A 20,995-nucleotide genomic window follows, 5' to 3' on the forward strand; every position below is an offset into this window, starting at 1 on the left:
AAAATGAGTTTCTAGGGTTAACAGAAAAATAAAAAAAGGTTTAGACTTGTCACTGCCATTTGGGCTTAAATGTCCATTTCTCTCTTGGAATCATTTTTTTCATAAAAAAAAAAAAGTCAGAATTAGATTTCCAAGGTACTTTCCACTCCAAACGTATATGAATTCTTAAGTAGGCATTAAAACTTTGAAATGCTTTTTCTCTGAAGGTGTAGTCAGCACAGATAAAACACATATGCACACACATAATGTTCTGAAGATCTTTTATTTTTGGAAAGTTGAGAGTAATCTTTAAATCTGCATGTAATTTTAAAACACAATATCCCTCTTTTAGTTGAATCTGGTAGCTTAGTCCCTTAATAATATTCTTATGGTATTGCTGATATGTGAAAATCTAAATATACAAAACACACCAAAAATATAGTTGATCTGATTTGCATTTCTGCATACCTAGGCACTTCCTGTTTTGAATTGAGTGAGAAAACAAAGAGTGATACCATTTTTCTCATCCCCCAAGTCCCTTAAATCTATTCTCATAAAATTTCCAGTCCCACTATCCCCTGTGAAGGGGCTTTCTAACATTATCTAGATGTTACATGGCATATACAATAAAATGGTTATCCTCTTATTTTTTTTAATAAGTCACCAATCTGATGCTACCTGCTGTTTAACAAGAGTAAATAACTTCCTACTTCGCACACAAAAACATGCAAAAAGGTCCTTCCTATGACGTATCACACAAGATCTTTCACCATTGGACCCCCTAAATTCTTTATCCCGCCATATCCTACCACTGCTCCCTCAACTCAATATTGCTTCAGTTCCAGAGAAATTCTGTTATAAAGTTTGCAATGTCTTCCTGTTCCATGCAGTCCATGCTTTCCTACCTCTATACTTTCGCACATTCTGTTTCTATTATATGTAACACCTTTCTTCTCTTTATCTATTTGAAGAAATTCTATTTCTTCTTGAAGACTGGACTCAGATATTATCCCCTAATTACCTGGTTTTTCCCAGGCCCCCAAGACATTCTCTCTCATATCCATATGTCCACAGCTCCTTTACAGTTACGTCATATGGAAAAAGAATTATCAGGTATTTTTGATTCCTTACCTTCCAACAGTCTGTGAATTTCTTGGGGGCAAAGACCTCCATATTTATTCATAGTACACTTTTCCCTAGAAAAGATTTATAGCAGGTCTGATTCACCCTACCTCGGTCAGTGATGGCCACACAGTAACTCTCCATAAACATTTACTTAACAAACAAACACAGTAACCTTACAATAGCCTGCTGGGTCACTACCAGACATATCAATTGACTAGAGAAGAGAGAGCACAGAAAATCTAGGAGATAATTCTCTTGTTAGGTTTCATCATCTCTGGTATTTGTTCATTTTTCAAAGGCACAGAAATTGAAAACAGACACAAAAAGCTCTGCTACCCCAAAATCTAGTATTACAAAAATACGCATTCCATATTTGACTTCACCAGAACCAAATGAATAGGTGTAGAGCAGCATAATCTAATCAACTTACTCTCTACTGACCTCCTGATTTGCCACAGGATCCTAGGCATGTTAATCACTCCCTCCCTTTTGCCTTATATTCCTCTAGAACCCTAACAAAGGACATTACGCATTCTAGGAAGGCAGTTTTGAGGAATAAACAAATTGCTTAACATGGAAAGAAGTGAGGTTATATGTAGGTTCTTATGTAGCTATGCCATAAACAACACAAGAAAAAAAAAATCTTCCGAACGTATTGCCATTCTCTAATTCTGTTTTCTTGTCTACAAGTTGAGAAGGTTAAACTACATCAGTAATACTCAAGGTTTTCTTGTTTTGTCCTTCCTTTACATCTGGGGAATATGGCATATACTATCTGCTACATTTCCTCATCGTGAGAATATTTTCTCAGCAGATGAAGAGTTATGTCAGTAGTATGTACAAGATAGGTGTGTAGGTTTGTGACAAAGTTCCCCTGGGTGATTCTTAGTGTTCATGCTGGGAACCAGGAAACCAAGGCTTCCTCCAGCCTTAACCATCTGTGATTACGTAACTCTATGAATGAGCTGTAGAAATGGCACAGAAAGGGCAACAGTGTAAAATGCAGACTAATGGCAGAATATAGTAACTAGCTGAGGAAACAGATATCTGAGCATTGAAAACAGGTATCTCTGCTCAGCAAAGAGGGACAGAAACCCAGTTTATGAAGACTGAAGGTGTCTCTTGATATCTACATAACCTTGGGCAAGAAAGTGAACTGCCCTAAAACTCTGATTTCTCATCTGTAAAATCCAGACCTGAATGTCTAACCTTTCGTGAAGACTAACTGTGATCAGCTATATAGAGGGCTCGGCATGGTGCGTGGGACACAGTCAGCCTTCAATAAATGGCTGTTAACAACTCCCAAGCCAGTTTGTGCTAGATGTACACACTGGAGTAAGCGTCCCCGTCTTTAAAGTTTGGGGTTCCACTTTTGGTGTAGAATTTCAGATAACTGTGATCTAGACTGGGTTGTCTACTCTAAAACTTCTGTGAATGAAATAAATACCTAGGTTACATCAATATGTTTCATAGTTATTCCATGACCTTGAAAGAACTAGTTAATATTTCAGAAGATCTTACATGTGGTCATTATCAGAGGCTGGTTTGGGGTTCATGCTCAAACACACAGAGCCTCAGTAATCTACACCATGATGTTCTAATAACCTTGGTATTGCAATAATGTAGTGAACATTCACTGCATACTGTGCATGTCAGGAATATCTGTAAGTATTTTATTAACTTATTTAATCCTCCAAAGCCACTATCACAAATATTATTAAAATTGTCCTTACTTTGCAAATGAGTAAACTGGTGCAAAGAGAAGTGGAACTTGCTCAAGGTCACCGTGGCAAAGTGAACCCAGATCTCAAGCTTTGCAACTCTCTGGAATCATGATAAGGGTAGGATCCCTACACAGGCTGTCAGGAAACCTGAATTTTAGCTGTAGCTGGGCGTCCTTTAGTAAAGGCTCCCTTGCTGGATCTAAGATTTCTCTGTCTAAATTAAGAAATTTGGATTAAATCTAAGGTCCCTTTCTGTGACTTTCAAATTTACACTATCTACCTGTTTGAATGGCAAGAATTCATGTCTGAGAAAGGTTGGTTTTGCTGGTGATGTTTACTTTTTTAGTTTGTTTTCTTTAGTTTGTTCATGGCATGTGTTATGTTGGCCACAAAAACTATTATGTGTATGTGTGTATATGTAAGCATGTATGTTGTGTGTGCTTATAAATGTTTATGTAGCTGTTGCTGTTTCTTTCCTTTGTCTAGGGGAAATAACATAAATTAAAACAAAAAAAATGGAAAAGAAACAAAATTAGGGCAGACTAGCTTTCACCAACAATAAGGACCTTGCCCTCACAGTCATGACACTGCTCACCTTGTTATTTCCATCCGCCAAGTCACGGTATTACTCACTATCTCCTTTCTCCTGCATGATTTGCTCCGTAAGCTATACCACTGTCTGACATGCTATGTCTTTTACTTATTTATGAGTTGTCTTTCTCTCTTCACCAGAATATAAGCTCCACAACAGAGACCTTTGGTTGGCTTTATTTACGGCTGCCCAGAACACTGCATGCACACCACAAACACTTGGGAATTACTGATGAATGGGACTAAACTGCTTCCCAGTGGAGGGGATCCCTGTGGCCTGATGGCATCATAATTACTGAAGTTTCTCTGTTTTTCTCACATTGCTTTATTATATCATTATCTACACAAGATAGAAACCCAGGAGTAAGCCTTAACCCACCCCTCTTACTCTCCTCTGACCTATCCTGCCCCTCCCCCCTTCAACTTAACACAGCTGCTTTCATTCAGGCCCTCATTTCCCTTAGTTAGTACAAACAGCACTCAGGCTGATCTCTAACTCCCCAAATCTCTCCTTTCAACGACTCTCCCCCAACAGAATCCAGAATGATCTTTAATCAATATCTTTGTTGTTTTTTGTTTAAACAGTGTTTAAACTGTTCACTCACTCAGCCCCTTCTGGACAGATTCTAGATTCTTTGGTAGGAAACAAAAAGTCCTTTTCATCTGACCAACTGATCACCCTTTTAATCTCACGTCTCCTTCTCATGCTCTCTTCTCTGGTTATACTGCACTTTTTTCTGTTGGTGTTTATACCATTTTTCTTACTACTTATTGATTGTTTAAAATGCCCTTGAATTCACAGTTTTCCTGAAAAAGATCCTTAACATTCAGTCCTGACATCATTTATGTGAGAAAACCTTCCCCTACTTTTCTAATCGTAGTAAGCCATTCTAGCTTCTTTCTTCCATAGTGTCACCAAACTCCAGTAATATATTTACCACATTGTAATTGTTTGTAAACACTTCTGTGTCAATTTTGTAGACTAACATTCAATGGAAATGCTTAACGTAATTGCTGGGCACATAGTAGGCCTTCAATAATGACTGAATGAATGAATGAACAAATAACACCATAAATTCCCTTTCTAGAAAGCCTTATCCTTCTTATTTAAAGCATGTCTATAAAGAAAGTCAGGTCCCAAACCCTTCCCAACAACACAAAGTTTAGAATTTTCCTAGTCTTACCTACACAAATTGCGTGGCCTGTCTAGGGCATCTCTTGACTTCAACTGTGACTGCTGTCCTGAGGCCATTCTTTTCAGAGATCTTCTTATGTAATCTCCAAATGAAAGTCCATCTTGAGCCTAATGCATCCTTGAGAATGCTGCTACTATAGACAAATTCTGAATAGCAACTGGATGCACACAGTTGAGTTGTGCTTCCTTGATCTGCCAGAGGATTCCATCTCCAAGCCACTGTGACCAGGATGTAGAGCATGAGAGGTTCCAGGATGGTCGCATGTGGGGTAGATTGTTCCCAGGATTGCTTTAGAGCCACAAAAAAGGTTTTCTTTAGAAGCAAGGTGTCACAACAGCTGCCTAAAGATACCACACATCCAAAATTAGGAGTGGGAACTAAGTTGAAGAGTCAGTTCATCAGTGTCTGGCTTCCTGAACCAACCTAATGAAATAAAATGCCAAAATTCACAGATACTTTGACACTTCCGCTGATGGCCTAAAATAGCATTAACTTCCGACTCAGTGAGCCAATTGCTAGCTATTGCATTGAACTCTTTTGCCTGACGAAATGTCAATAGAGTGACCTTATTTTGAAGATGGGTTCCCTTCCCTTGTTCTTTCTCATTTCCACCTTGGCAGTGAGACTGGATGTACTGGACTACAAGATGTCACTGTGATGGATAATTGAAAATTAAAACTACTGCCATGTGTGAAAGAAGGCAGCATTGGATTGAGACAAATACTGGGGATGACAGGGTTTCTGGACATGGATGCTAAAAATCACAATGACCAGGTTTCAAGTTCAAGAGGAAATAGAGGGATGGAGAGACATTCTCCATCTCAAGTGCTATTAACAAAGAGTACTACATTTAACAAAGAGTATTACATTTAGCAATTATCTTATATCATTTGGACCGAATGGTCCAGCTGGGCAATATTACCCTTGCTGAGGAGCCTAGAGATTGTCCTGGCAGACATCAGATACGGTGCGAACAAAGAGATGGGGCACCTAGATTTCTCACTGCTGCCTGGTTAGTAATGGTAACTTTCATTCCAAGGAAATCAAGTCATACTAAAAACATGTTTCCAGGAGAAACAAAAGGAGAAATAGAATACTATTTTTCAGAAAAACTATGTGATTAGCACAGAGTCTGTAGGCCTCATCTTTCACCATGGCTTGGTTAGCTAAACTTCTGCAAGCTATAGTCATGGGCATGGTATAAGCAGGGGTTAAGAGGCTGGTTCTGGGGTCAAACAGCAACTCCAACTACTAGACCCTGAGCAAATTATTTCATTTCTCTTGCCTTTGGTTTCCCCATCTACAAAAGATAAGTATCTATCTACCTCATAGGGTTATAGTCAAGATATAAGTAATGTATGTAAAGCTCACAGGACATAGTAAGTGCTCAATACATGCGAGTGTTATTTTAAACAGAACCATTAGTGAGAATTTTCAGATCAAATCAGACTAGAACTCCTTTTGTAAACAAAATTCTTGGTGGAATGGTACACAGATATTTGAAAAATCATCTAGCTCTACATCCTCATTTTGCTTTTCAGGGGAGAGGGAAAGAGTAAGATAAGGAAGGTACAGCTTCTCTTCTTGGTAAACTTATAGTAGAGAGAAGATATACAAACATACACATGAGAGGAAAAAAGGCCATGAAAGTTATGAATAAAATACAACAGTGATGAGAATTGGAAAAAAATTAATTCTGAACTTAAGATCTGGAGACTGTCCTAGAGCCAGTGACAGTGCCTCTTTATTTGTACAGTCTCTTTTTAAAAAAATCTACATTCATGAGATAAAGTAAATTAAACATCTAAAGTCTAGAATCAAGGAGGACAAGGTAATATGTTTTTATTTAATCATGCACATCAATGAATCCAAGTAAGTTCTGTACAGGGAAGCAGCAATTCCACCGTGGCCTTGTTCCCTGTTCCCGACCACTTGACAAAATGACACTGGGACCAGAAGTTCGATGGAAGGTTGGTCCTGTCTCTGACTGGACCGGACCGTTCAATAGAGATCACAGGTACATTTTTGAATGGTTTGAGTAGCCATTGCTGATGGTCCCAGATTCTCTTGATTAGAATGCTTTAACCAAGACAGAAAAAAGACAGTTTCAGCAGAAGATTACAAATAAAGAATTAACGAGGTTTCCTACTATCTCCAATTCTCAGCCTGGTATAGATGTATTCTTTGTTCTGCTGAAAAACACTCTATATTGGTTATGCTGACGCTGACAGTAAATCTGCGTGGTGGTTAGTTTCCTTTAATTTTTTTTCTTCACATCTCAGATGAGAAAGTGGGTTATGATTCATCCTGTACAATCTGAGTCAAAATTCATTCTGTCTCTTTTCAATTAGTTTTTCCGCATTCCACATTAAAAAAGCAAGAGTAGTCTGCTCAGCAAATGAGAACAATGTGGTATATCTTGGTGTGTTGCTTTCTCACACACGACTAAAAAACACTTTTTGGATCCCCTAATGGTATTCCAATTACAAGAGAACATAAGAAAACACTAAGTGTTAATGTGAATAGAAATAAACACTGATATTAAAAAAAATCAGAGGAGTCATTATTACACACTAATCATAAATGGCACAAATTAAAGCAGATGCTGCATTTGGGAGGTGACACCAACAGCTTAATTTCTGGTCTTCTGTTATGGTTTAGAAAACATTTTAACATCTACTTATATAACTTCAGCTCTATAATAAGTATCATATAAAAATAGACAGCAATAATAATCTTTTTAAATAAGTGCAATAACTCAAAGTCAGGAGAGTGAAAAAGGTTCTACCAAAAAGCTAATTTAAACCAATTAGGTTCTATCTCTTAACTTATTCTTGGATTTGTTAGTTTTTCTGGCAAAATAGAGTTCATCATCAAGACTGTTAAAAGAATGGCTCTCGATAATGAATAACAAAATATTCTGGTAGGCGTAATGGCTCACACCTGTAATCCAAGCACTCCTGGGCAGGTGGATTGCCTGAGCTCAGGAGTTCAAGGGCAGGCTGAGCAAGAGGAAGTAAGACCCTGTTTCTACTAAAAAAAAAAAAAAAAAAAAAAAAATAGAAAAATTAGCCAGACTTTGTGGCAGGCACATATAATTCCAGCTACTGGAGTGGCTGAGGCAAGAGGATTGCTCAAGCCAAGAGTTTGAGTTGCTGTCAGCTATGACACCACAACACTCTACCCAGGGAGACAGAGTGAGACATTGCCTTAAAAAAAAAAAAAAAAAAAAAATATATATATATATATACATATATATATATGTTTCTAAGCACAGGGCAAATTTCACCAATGTCACACAAAGACCTACACTGGATTTCCTGATGCCAAGTCTAGTCCTCATTTCACTCCACCAACTAAAATACCACGGCAGTGGTATATTATCTGTTTTAAAGATCGTTGTCACATTAATAATTACCAATATTAGTATCACACATGTTTGCCGAGTACTATTAGTGAATGCCATGACTGGCTCAGGAAAATCCTTAAACAGAGTGATGCTACTAGTGTACCTAACACTAGTATATGTCAATCTTTATCAAATCCTAAGTCTTATTTTATTTTTATTAACTGGAACTTTCAAGGCAACAAACTTTCTCATAACCTCAGGAAATGGGGAATACTATCAAGCAGAACATAAAATAATACAAAAAACATAACTCTTGGGTTTCTTTTCTACTTCTTCTCTGCAACTCTGAAGAAAGCAGTATTGTAATTTTACATGGAGCAGCTGTTTTTCCTACCCACTTAATGATGTACAGAGGACAATATATGAAAGGTATTTGAGGCACAGACATTGAAAGCCAAAAGGACCACTATAGATCATGTTGTCTAATCTCCTAATGTGAGGAATGAGACCCATGGAAAAGAGACTGGTTTAAGATGTCACAGTGAGTCAGTGGCACAGAACCATGGCCAGAAAGCCTTTGAATGCTAGATGCCTGGATGTTGACAGTGTTAGATCACCTCTCAAGCTAACATGGTAACTCAGCATGCCAAAAAATATATACTTTATAAGACTTTTTAAAATTTCTTTTATTTCAGAATATTATGGGGTACAAATGTTTTAGTTACATGAATCGCTTCTGTACATTTTGAGTCAAATTTGTAAGTGTGCCCATTGCCCTGATAATGTGGTGATGGGCATTTGTACCTTTCCTCTCCTCCTCCTCCAATTGCTTGCTTTCTGTTGAGTTGAGTTTTACTACCAAATATGCACGTAAGTGCTAATTGACCAGTTCCATTTTAATAGTGAGTACACATGTTGTTTGTTTTTCCATTCTTGTGAAACTTCACTTAGCAGAATGGTTTCCAGGTCTGTCCAGGTTATTACAAAAGGTATTAGTTCACCTGTTTTTATGTGGCTGGGTAGTACCCCATGGTGTATGTGGGTGTACACACATTTTATTAATTCACTCACGTATGCAAGAACGCTTAGGTTGCCTCCAGACTTTTGTTATTTTGAATTGAGTTGCAATAGACACTCAAGTACACATGTCTTTCTGATAAAACTACATTTTTTTTTTCCTTAGGATGAATATCCGTAGTGGGACTGCAGGACCAAGTGGTATTTCTACTTTCAGCTCTTTGAGGTATCGCCAAACAATTTTCCATAGATTAGTCTGCAGTCCCACCAACAATGTCTACGTGTTCCTTTCTCTCTGCATCCATGCCAGCATTTGGTGTTTGGAGATTTTTTGACAAAAGCCCTTCTTACTGGAGTTAGGTGATATCTCTTTGTGGTTTTGATTTGTACTCCCCTTATGATTGGAGTATTATTTCACGTTTTATGGCCATTAGTTTACTTTCTTTTGAAAAGCTTTTGTTCATGTCTTTTGCCCACTTTTTAAATGGGGTTGTTTGATGTTTTTCCAGATGATTTGCTTGAGTTCTTTATAGAGTCTTGTTATCAGTCCTTTATTGATGTATAACATGCAAATACAGTGACCATAGCTCCATAGCTGGCCACCTCCCCACACTGACCACCACTTCCTTAAATTGACCTTATTTCGACTTGCACGTGTACCACATGTATGTATCAGAACAGTAGGGCTAGTTCCTCATGTTGACCACCTCTGTATGTTGACTAGTTTGTTACAGTACCTTGTGTGGTCAACTTACAGAGTTTCCTCTGTATGGTCTCCATTTCTATAAGTTGTCTATTCACTCTATTGATTGTATCCTTACCTCAATGGGTAGCCTTGAGGATATCGATTCACCATGGTATTCAATTAATTCATCTTCTTGTCGAATGACAGCCACACTACTCAATATTTCCAACATTAGCTGGTTATAGATTAACATTTTAGAAGTCAAATATGGCATTTAGTTTAATGTCTTTTGAAGGAAAAGCAACTGATATTTTGACATGGAAGAAGACAAAGTAGGTTAAATAGTTGATTTAAACAAAAATATTAGGCAAATAATAGTATGGATAGTTTGTATGACACAAAATATGGAGATGTCCTCTACCAACTAAAAAAGGGAAAGCTGTCATGCTATCTGATTTCTAAGTACCTTGCTAACTTCACCGTAACCATAAGGCTGAATAGGAAAGAGAAAGTCAATGGAAGTTAAAAACTCTCTTTTCCTTCATTCCTCTCTACTGTATCTTCTTAGCCTCTTTTAACAAGTCACTCTGTATGGTATTTCTGTTCATACTCATTGAATATTAACAAATCACGTGCATTGCCAGGTAGGAGTAGGGCCATGTCCAGACTCATACAAATTGAAGATAAGATTGTCCGTGAACCAAATGAGGACTGGGATGAGAACTGTGAAGTATTGTAGTGAATGACCTAAGAGTTAATGTTAGGAAGAAAATTAGGATAAGGTACTTAACATGAACATGGTTCTAGGACTTCCTCTTTTTCCTGTTTGTTTTTTTTTGTTGTTGTTGTTTTGTTTTGTTTTGTTTCTGGCCTGGATATTTTCAGATTTTTTTCTTTAAAAGCACTTAGCTGTTTTTTGCTGGAAATTCTAACCACAAACAGTGTGTTGCCACTAAGTCTTTACACCACAGGAATAGGTATCTCTTCACATGAACTTTTTGGCATTTTATATGACATAGGTCAGCTAGTACAGTGACAAAATTTCCTGAACCTCGATGGACAAAATTTCCTGAACCTGGATGAAAAAGAATGAATTTTTCCAATGTCAGTTATAAAACATGTTCTCTATCAAAGCCCTTGGCACTAGAGGATTTAACAAATGCCTTCTCCTTTTTGGCCATTATTTCACTTCCATTATTGCCCATCGCACACACTACAATAATTGGTGTGTAGTAGGCTCTTAATAAATATTTGTAGAAGAATGAACGCATTTAATTAAAAGTACAACAGATGCCTACCAAGCAGAGCTCCACAGATGTTCAAACAATGGCTCTGCTGACAGTCAATTAATTATGCCTTCTGACAATCCTAATGTCACTTCAAAGTCTGGAAGGAGATGATTATCTATGTGTTTTAGAGAAAGTTGTGGGGAAAGTTCAGGTGGGGGCAGAGAGGGTGTTTGGAGGGGAAAGGGAGTTCACAGTCAAGAGTGTTTGTGTGTTAATATCAGAAAATGCATAATTAGCACTTGGAAGCTCAAGTCTCAGCTCTAGCCACATCTCAGTCCACACCCGGAGATAAACTACAAACTAAGCCTCACCTGTGCTTCCTCTATGATAATTTGAAGTTTGCTTCCATAGTTAATAGATGAAGAATGTTCAAATGTGAAATAGCAGTCTCCTCTCTACTTTTCACTCTTCTGATAATAGACACATTAATCTCTATATCACTATAATTGACTGAGTGGGTATTTGCCATTTGTACCAAGATGCTATGAAACACCAATTCCAGGTGGTGGTTCATAGTCTTGAAGAGGTCTAATTTAAGTGGACAACCTTTCAGTACTGGTTGCTATGCACAGCCCAGGTAAAAAACAAAATATGATAATCTGCCCATTTGACCCAATTAGAATAAGATAGAGGAAAATTGTAGAGGTACAAGACTGTCCTGGGACCAAGGACTACAGAGGAGAAAACTAGAATTGAGGGACATGTAATCTAATATTTAAAAATTTAAATCTTAACCATGTAACTTTTCCATGGACAATTCAGTTTTTAAATTTCACAAAGACACGTGCCAAAGAGGTCAAGTTCAAGGGCACAAATTCAATTTAAATTTAAATTCAATGAATGTAGCAACCATGTCTTACTCTATATATTCTCTAGTGCCCTTATCTGATTAACAAAAGGAATGAGAAAGTCTGAATTGTAACTGATGGCTGTAACTAGCTACTAACTAGTTTATGGCCCTAGGAGACTTACTCAATTTTATCATTCTGTAAATATGAAAGTTTCTTACTCTCTGAAAATCTCTTCCAGCTCTAACATTTTATGTTTCTATAAGGTGTTAAATAAATATCTCTTAAACCAATGAAGTATTTTCTTTCTGTAGTTTACTATACACTATTATGTCTATCCTGTCATAAGGAATGTGGATGTCTGCTCACAATTTTCAGTTACTAGTTCTGTAATTAATTAAACAATATTGAATATGTCCTATGTGCCAAGCATTGTTCTAAGCACAATTTTAGGGATATACATGTCTAATAACAATGAACTAAACAAAAATTTTCACCCTTGCACAGGCTAACATTCTAGTAGAGAAGACAGATGATAAATATTACATGTAAGAAAATTGGATAAAGGCAATGAGAAAAAAAGATTGTAGGAGTCTTTTGCATATTAGAAAATTAAGGAGCGCAGGAAGACATGTATACATAGTTTCTATAAAGTTATTTTATTCTACTATTATTATTCCCTATTTCTATAGATTTATGGGTACAGTAATCTTTAGTTACACAGATTACACAGGTACAGTGGTGGTGTCAGGAAATTAAGTTTACCCATCACTTAAACAGTGTCTATTGTACCTGACTGATAGTTTTGCATCCCTTACTCCCTCCTACCCTTTCCTTTTGAGTGTTCAATGTTGACTATGACACTGTAGGACCATACATACCCATAGCATAAATCCCACTTATAAATGAGAATTGCAGTATTTGATTTTCCATTCCTTAGTTACTTCACTTGATATGATGGCTTCTAGTTCCAACTAAGTTGCTGGAAATAATTATTTCATTTATTTTTATGGCTGAGTAATATCCATGGAAAATCACACACACATATATATATACACACACACTCACACACACACATATATTTATATCTCACATTTTCTTGATCCATTCATCATCTCATGGGCACTTAAATGGTTTCTATATTTTTGTCATTGTTAATTGTGCAGTGATAAACATGTGAGTGTGGATGTCATTTTTATATAAGGACTTCTTTTCCTTTGAGTAGATCCTCCACAGTAGAATTTCTGAATCAAATAGATCTACTTTTAATTCTTTGAGAAATCTCCATACTGTTTTCCATAGAGATGGCACTAATATCTTCCCACCAACAGCATATAAGTGTTCTTTTTTTACTGTGTCTTTGCAGCATCTATTGCTTTTAGACTTTTTAATAATGGCCATTCTGACTGGGGTAAGGTGGTATTTTATTGTGGTTTTAATTTGAATTTCCCTAATGAGTAGTGATGTTGAGTATTTTTTCATATGTTTGTTGACCCATTGTATATCTTCTCTTGACAAGTAGCTGTTCCTGTATGTGTCCATTTTTAATGGGATTTTTCCTTTCTTGCTGATTTATTTGATTTTGGATATTACTCAGATATTTTTCAGATACATAGTTTGTGAATTTCTCTTTCCTACTCAGAAGGTTATCTGTTTACTCTGCTGATTATTTCTTTAGCTATGCAGAAGCATTTTATATTAACCAAGTCCCATTTATAAATTTGAATTTGACTTTAGGATCTTAGCCATGAATTCTTTGCCTAGGCCAATGTCCAGTAGAGTTTTTTCTTGGTTTTCTTCTAGGATTTTTATTGCTTCAGGTCTTATTTTAAGTCTTTGATCCATTTCAAGTTAAATTTTTTGCAGGGATCCAGTTTCATTTTTCTGAAAAGATAATGCATTCTTACCCACGTGTGAATAAGGTTTAAGTTCACATATACAGCAGGCTCAGTCTAATGCTTCATCTTTGTGGAAGGCATAGACATTCCTCTTCCTGCCACTAAAGACTAATTTCTGGTCTTTACTCACAAAGAAAACTTTGGCCATAAAATTGGAAACACTCAGTTGTATTATGATGGATGAATCATACAGAATTCAGTTTTCTTGAAAATGAAGGGCTGTTCTAGACCTATATAGTTCCTAAGAACATATTCTTCCCTCGAACTCTAGGATTCCAAATCAGTGCTTGAAAACACACTAGCCACATTAATTAAAAATTAACATGTGCTGAGATGGAACACACAAATTACTTAGGATTATTATTAAATATTCATTTAGTGCTGTAAACATATACTACTCTCAACAAACTTGTTGCCAGAAGTTACTATCACAAGAGAAAATATATCTAATATGTGTCATTCACTGGAAAACTTTATTCCTACAACTCAAAGGTACCTTAAATAAAAAGTTAGAAAAAAAACAAAAAACCCAAGAAGCCCATTTTTCCCAAATCAATACAACTTTTTATCTAAGCCACTCATTTTCTAATTTTTCTTCCATTGTGGTTTTGGGGTTTTCAATTAAATAAGTCACTTATCTGTGAAAACAGGATCCTTAAGGCCTGAGGTTTCATCTGTACTAGAGGCAGATGCCCAGCTGGAGTCATGTAACTGATGTAACTGATAGGAACACTTTGGAAAGTATTTTATTGTCATATAATAATAAAAACAATAAAATACAAATTACCTAGCACTTCTCAATTGAGACCAATTGAGAAGCACATTCCAAAGCAATCCCGTTATTCCTTGATAAGTTAATAAGCTAAAACAGAGTTTGTTAACTGATATATCTTATGACCCATGAGCAATCTAGCTACATGGTCTAAAAGAGCCTGATGAAGTGGAAAAAAAGAAAAGAAAAAAAAAACAAAAACCCAGAATTTGGAGGTAGTAGGCCTGGACCCCAGGGCAATTCTGCTTTTTACTGGCTCCATGACTTATGAGGGCAGTGGAAGGCCCAGGGGAGTGGGGAATCCTTTAATCATCCAAATCATTCATTTCTTCATATGTCAAATGGAAATAAACATACCATTTTGTAGAACTTCTGACAGCTCAAATGATAAAACAGGTATATAAGTGCTATAAAAAGCATTAGACAGAGCTGGGTGTGATGGCTCATACCTGCAATCCTAGCATTTTGGGAGATCGAGGTGGGAGGATTGCTTAAGGCCAGGAGTTTCAGACCAGCCTAAGCACCATAGCAAGACCCTGTCTCTATAAAAAAACTAGCTAGGCATGGGTGCGCACACTAGTCCCTACTTGGGAAACTGAGGCAGGAGGTTGAGCACAGGAGTTGGAGGTTGCAGTGAGCTACGATGACACCAATGTGCTCTAGCCTTGGCAACAAAGCATGACCCTGTCTCAAAACAATTGTAGCTGTAATAACGTAATAATGATGAAAATCTGGGGATAGAACTAAAAACTGAATGCAAGAGCCTGACTCCCAAGCCAAATTCCAAGGCTTAGGTCACAGAATATAGAGTTGGAAAATACCTGTGAAATCTAATCTAATCATCCCCGTGAAATGCTTGAGTACCCATCACCAATTTCTCCAAGAAGAGATTATTAGAATCTTCCAAAGACTTTCTCCTGTCTGTTAATGAATAGGAACTTGCCAGATTCCCCTGACTTACCTTGGTTGCTAATTTTGGTATTAAAAATATTAAGTTGAATTTGTTTTCTATAGGGAAGTCTTCCAACAGCCATCTGTGCTCTAGGCTTTCTTTTCTCCATACCTCCAAGTGCACCTTACATCATAGTTTCTGGTGCCCTAAGCATATTAGCCAAAGTTCTCTGGACACACACATTTATCAATTTGTCCTACTAGCATACAAAGGAAATGGACCATTGACCTCATTGTTCTGGGCACCGTGTTTCTCTTCATGAACACTCATTGCAACTCCACTTTCATCTCAACTGAGAAGATAGCTAGGCACAAATATGGTGATCTGGTGTTATTAACAGAGTGATGATACCACATTCCCGTCCACGCCTTTCTTTTCTCAAAGGTACCGTGTGTCAGGTCCCTGCCACTTCTATTTCTGTTCAACTACCCTCTGAAAGTACTAAAGCCTAGTTCCACTGGAATAAACTCTTGGTTTTATGCAAAAAATTCTCAACAACCCCCACTTATAATACTCAGAGATAAACAGAAGATTCTCTTAGATGAATGCCAAATTTTGTAAAGAGAATTTACCTAGTACTGCTCTGAAGCCATAGTGATTCTGCAAATAGCTCACTAAACAATTTTAAGACTCACATACTTCAATTTTTTTAAAAGAAGGAATAAGACAATACCATATAAACAATGTCAAGATAATTACAGCTTTATGCTTAAAAATATACTGTCAGATATTTTTAGTCCGTCCTCAGATTTATTACGACATCCACTTCCAGCAATACAGTGTTCCGGTAGTGTTGACTTCAGTTTTAGGGTCTGCTCAGCCCAAGCATTATTATTTAGAGAGGAGTATGTCACAGTCACAGATAGAAATACATGGAATGCTTCACATACAAACAGGCTTTCTCTTTCAAGATGAATGAAAGCAAAACTTAGAGCCTCTGGATTGATCAACCAACATGGGAAACTCTTGGATAATTTCAAAGTCTTAAAGTTATCTAAACAACAGATTCAACTTAACTTTTTATTTGCCCTTCAAAATTGCCTGAAAAAAGACAAGAGTCAGAGCTGGCAATTACCCTTGTAGGGTCCTCGATTTTCTGGGAATGATACCTTTGTCCTTTATTCATTTTAATGGTTTATTTTAGAATTCACCCTCTTCTGTTTAAAGTTCTGAATCCACCCCAAATTATAATTAACTTACAGTTCATCACCCCCTTGTTCTTTCTAAGCATCTATCATTGGAACTGAGAATTTCCTCTAGTATAAACATTTTTCTGGTTGTTCAAGAGAACAAGTTGCTCTAAGGCTTACTGTAGATGAATCAAGTTAAAGACCCATTGCCTGGTTAATCGAATTAGGTAAATTTTTTTCTTGTCAACCTTCTACTATGTTTCCTCCCTTTCCCGTACAGGGTAGTGTTCAGAGGCCTACTCAGTGACACCATTGCCAATGGAAAGACACACAGGCTTGATAAGAAAATCTTCTGTCCAAACAAGTCCGAGTAGATGGCAAATACTCACAGCATAGAAACTTTATCTTACCTTCAAGGGACATGGACTCATACAACTGCTGTGTCATGGTTCATCTTCTGTGGCATTTACCTATTACTGCAACATCACAATTTTTCATGAAGATGGATAGGGAGGGTTAGGGAGGGAACAGAGACACTAATTCTAGTATATTTTCAGAAGAAATCATTAAAAAAAATACACAACAGAGATACAGTTTCTCTTGTAGTATTTTCATCAAGGACTGATTAGAGAGAATAAGAGGAACTAAGATTACCAATGATCTGCCTTTCCCTAAGGTGAATAGAAGAGCTAGAATCACCCAACACTGTTGAATGGGAGGTACTGGGCTCCTTCTGAGCCATGCAAGAAGCCTTATGTTTAGTGTCACATCAGTTAATTCAGGATGTTAAAGATAGTTGAAATACAGTGTTAGCAATATTAAAGTCCAGACAACAAAACATAGGGCCTTGGGTAGAAGTGACCCATCTTTCACTTGAAGATCATAACTTCAGAAGGTAAAGGATGACACAAGACAGAAACAGCATACAAGGTCTGACAATTAAGTTTGCAAACTTGCCACCAAGAGCTTACATTGGCTGCACTGCACAAACAAGTTGGTTAAGGTTTCATAACCTTGGGATATCAGTGTCTCACAGTTGTGTCCACGTCGACATGTGGCTGTGTCTTGCTGCGGCGTTCATTACTGTTATTGCATGTTTTTGTGTGCCACCGCGAGAATGCTGGAGCTTGAGTTAGCACAATGAACAAATATTTGTACACATCTTATGGAACTTGGCATAAGTGGATGTGAAATCAGGGACATGTTAGTTTATGGGCATAATGCCATAAGAAAACAGCAGTGTACAAATGGATTAAACATTATTCTGAGGGGAGACAAAGTGTCACTAATGAAGAGAAGTCAGGGTGGCCAGTAACTGACAAAAACATTGCAAAAATTCATCAAATTACGCATCACAGTCATTGGCTGACTGTGAGAAGCATAGCAGACCAAGTAAAGATCAGTAGAGAAACAGTTAGGAAAATGTTAACTGAAAATCTTGGCCAACAACTTATGGCTCTTGCATCATGACAATGCATCAGCTCACACAGGACTGTCTGTGAGGGAGTTTTTAGCTAGTAAAAAAAATAATTGTATTGGAACAACCTTTCTATTCACTTGATCTGGCCCCCAATGACTTTTTTCTTTACCCAAAGATAAAAGAAATATTGAAAGGAAGATATTTTGATGACATTCAGAACATCAAAGGTAATAGGATGATAGCTTTGATAGCCGTTTCAGAAAGAGTTCCAAAATTTCTATGAAGGGTGGTCTAGGTACTAGTGCTGGCACACAGCTTCCCAACAGGAGTACCTTAAAGGTGACTATAATGATACTCAGCAATGAGGTACGTAGCACTTTTTCTAGGACAAGTTTATGAGCTTAATTGTCAGACCTTTCAGTGCACTTTTCAATAGTGGGTAAAGAATATGAATGGACAGAAGATCTGAAGAGTGAGTCCGAATACTGAAATTACGTGTATTAGCTGTATGACCTTGAATAAGTCATCAAGCCTGTCTAAATCCCTATTTCCCCATCTGAAAAATAGAGACATCACTGCCAGGTCTATCTATCTAGCATGCTGTAGTTGTGATTGAGCTTTTTAAACCTGCAGAGCTTTAGGTAAATACCAGCTTTGTCATTACTGTCACAATGGTCCTTATCTCACCAGCAATAGCAAGCACATGCATCCAGTAAAAAATAAGAAAATAGATACACGATAATGGGAAATTCAAAGACCCACTGTAGTCACCGACAGTCAAGTTTAGTTGGGAAGGAATATCACTCTCCTCCCACCAAGGAAGGACTCTTGAGATAATTCATCTGTGGCAGGCTTTTGTACGTTTTAAAGAGAGAATGGGTATCTTGTAGCCATTGAAGTTATAGTATCTCTAGCTATTTTAACATGAGGCAATTCTGCCCTCTGTATAACATGTACCTGTCTATCATCTATCTATCTGTCTATTTATCAATCATCTATCACTATTTCAAAATAAGTTGTAGATATCACAGTTCACCCTACCATTCAAAATGTTGCTTCTAAAAACAAGGATATATTTTCTACATAACCACAATGCCATTGAAATACTGAAGAAACTCAATGCCTTGAAGAATATAATTATTAATGTATTATTTAACATATGGCTTATTTAAAATTTCTCTAATTTCCCCAAATCCTTTATAGCTATTTTTTTTTTTTTTGGATCCAGAATTCAATCAACACTCTTGACTTGCTTTTGAATGGCCTATCTCCTTAATCTCCTTAATTCAGTGAAGTGGTTTCTAACATGGACAATATTAAAGAACTCATTGCCTTGAAGAATGTCCCATCATCTGGATTTTTTTATTTCTTCATAGTTGGATAGAGGTTGAATTTAATTTAATTTCTCTTCTTTTATTTCTTTTATATTATTTTATTTACTTCTTTGAGACATAGTCTTACTCTGTGCCCTGGGTAGAATGTTGTGGTGTCACAGCTCAAAGCACCTCTAAATTTTGAGCTCAAGCAATCCTCTTGTCTCAGCCTCCCGAGTAGCTGGGACTACAGGCAGCTGCCACACCGCCTAGCTATTTTTAGAGCCTGGGTCTTGCTCTTGCTCAGGCTGGTTTTGAACTCCTGAGCTCAAACAATGTGCTCACCTCAGCCTCCCTCCCCGAAATGCTAGGATTATAGGCATGAGCCACTGCACTGGCCTGGACGATAAACATTTTAGCAAGACTATTATGTAGGTGAAGCTGTGTGCATCCTACCAGCTAGCACATGTCAGTTTTCCCCACTTCTGGGATGCTAAATTTCATCACTTGGATGTAGAAGGCTTCTAAGGTACCTGTTCTCTCTTGCATTTAAGTCATCTGTGCAATGACCTTTGGTACATTTTCCCATACTTTTAAGCCTACCATAATTTTAATGAAATGTAAATAAAACTGTTACGAGTGACAAAGGGCTCCATAAAGAAAAGAACAACAACAATAATGGTATATTCATTAATCTTTCTATTTAAAGGGGAAAAAGGGGGAGGCATGGAAGGAAAGAAAGCAAAATGACCACAGCAAGCTTTCTCTGTTGGCCTCATTTTATTTATATCTTGCTCCCTCTCACTTCCTGGGACAGCATTTAGTCTAGTAGGAGATCTTTGACATGGCAGCACTTAATTACCTTATAGTCTCAATGAAAGCTCCCGCATTGAATTGGCAAAGTGATGGGATAAAGAGGGTAGCTGATGGGGTTTGGGCAGGGCTGGGGATGGTATTGCAAGAGTTAGAAGTTCTTTTAGGGTGGTGCTTGGCAATTCTATCAGTCCGGAATAGGCCTAAGGTAAAATTCTGATGGAAATCAATAGAGGAGTTCATCCACCTCTCTGGTCAAGCCCTCCTGATGCAAACACACTGCTATAGAATCTTCCTTCTCATCTTCAGGCAGACTTAATGGACCCTGTGTCCTATGTCCGTGTAGCGACTCAATCAGAACCAGCAGCGCTGATACCTGCACTGAGATCCTTCACTCAGTGTGCCTTTCTTAGGAATCTGTGGGCCCTGTGAGGGCACAGCCTGTGCATCTGGGTGTCGTTCACACCCAGCACAGTGGCAGTCACAGAGAAGGCGCCTGGGAAATATATCAAGCATGGAACAATTGTGCTCCAGATACATCAAGCAATGGCAGTTGTGTTCCCAAGCCTTCTGTCTCTTGACTTCACCTTCCCAGTAAGAGGTAGCGCTGGCATTCAACCCAAGATATTCCTGTTCTGGAGCCCATATTTACAACAGTATCCATGGAACTGTTCCCATGGCATTTGATTGCAACGCACAAGGACTCATTATACAAAATAAAGTCCTTTAGTCTGCCATTAAAAGCCTTCTCCAGAGTGGTCCTCATCTACTCTCCAACTTATTTCCCACTATTTCCTACTTCCCACATGAGTGCTTTACTTTAACAATTTTATTCCCTGTCATGTCAAATTGTTTTCCACAAATACTGGCCTCATTTTTATACTATTTTCCTACTTCCGAATCTCAATTGGCATAATTTTAAACACTTCCTCAGAGGCCAGCGACTCCACTTAC

General features: G+C 37.5%; 1 protein-coding gene across 11 annotated transcripts in view; it reads right to left on the reverse strand.

Annotated features, from left to right (window-relative positions):
* LPP (LIM domain containing preferred translocation partner in lipoma) overlaps positions 1-20,995 on the reverse strand; it is a 730,287-nt gene that overhangs the window by 146,322 nt on the left and 562,970 nt on the right. The gene's annotated exons all lie outside the window — the stretch shown is intronic.

Source organism: Nycticebus coucang, chromosome 16, assembly GCF_027406575.1.
Source record: "Nycticebus coucang isolate mNycCou1 chromosome 16, mNycCou1.pri, whole genome shotgun sequence".
NCBI classification, from domain to species: Eukaryota; Metazoa; Chordata; class Mammalia; order Primates; family Lorisidae; genus Nycticebus; species Nycticebus coucang.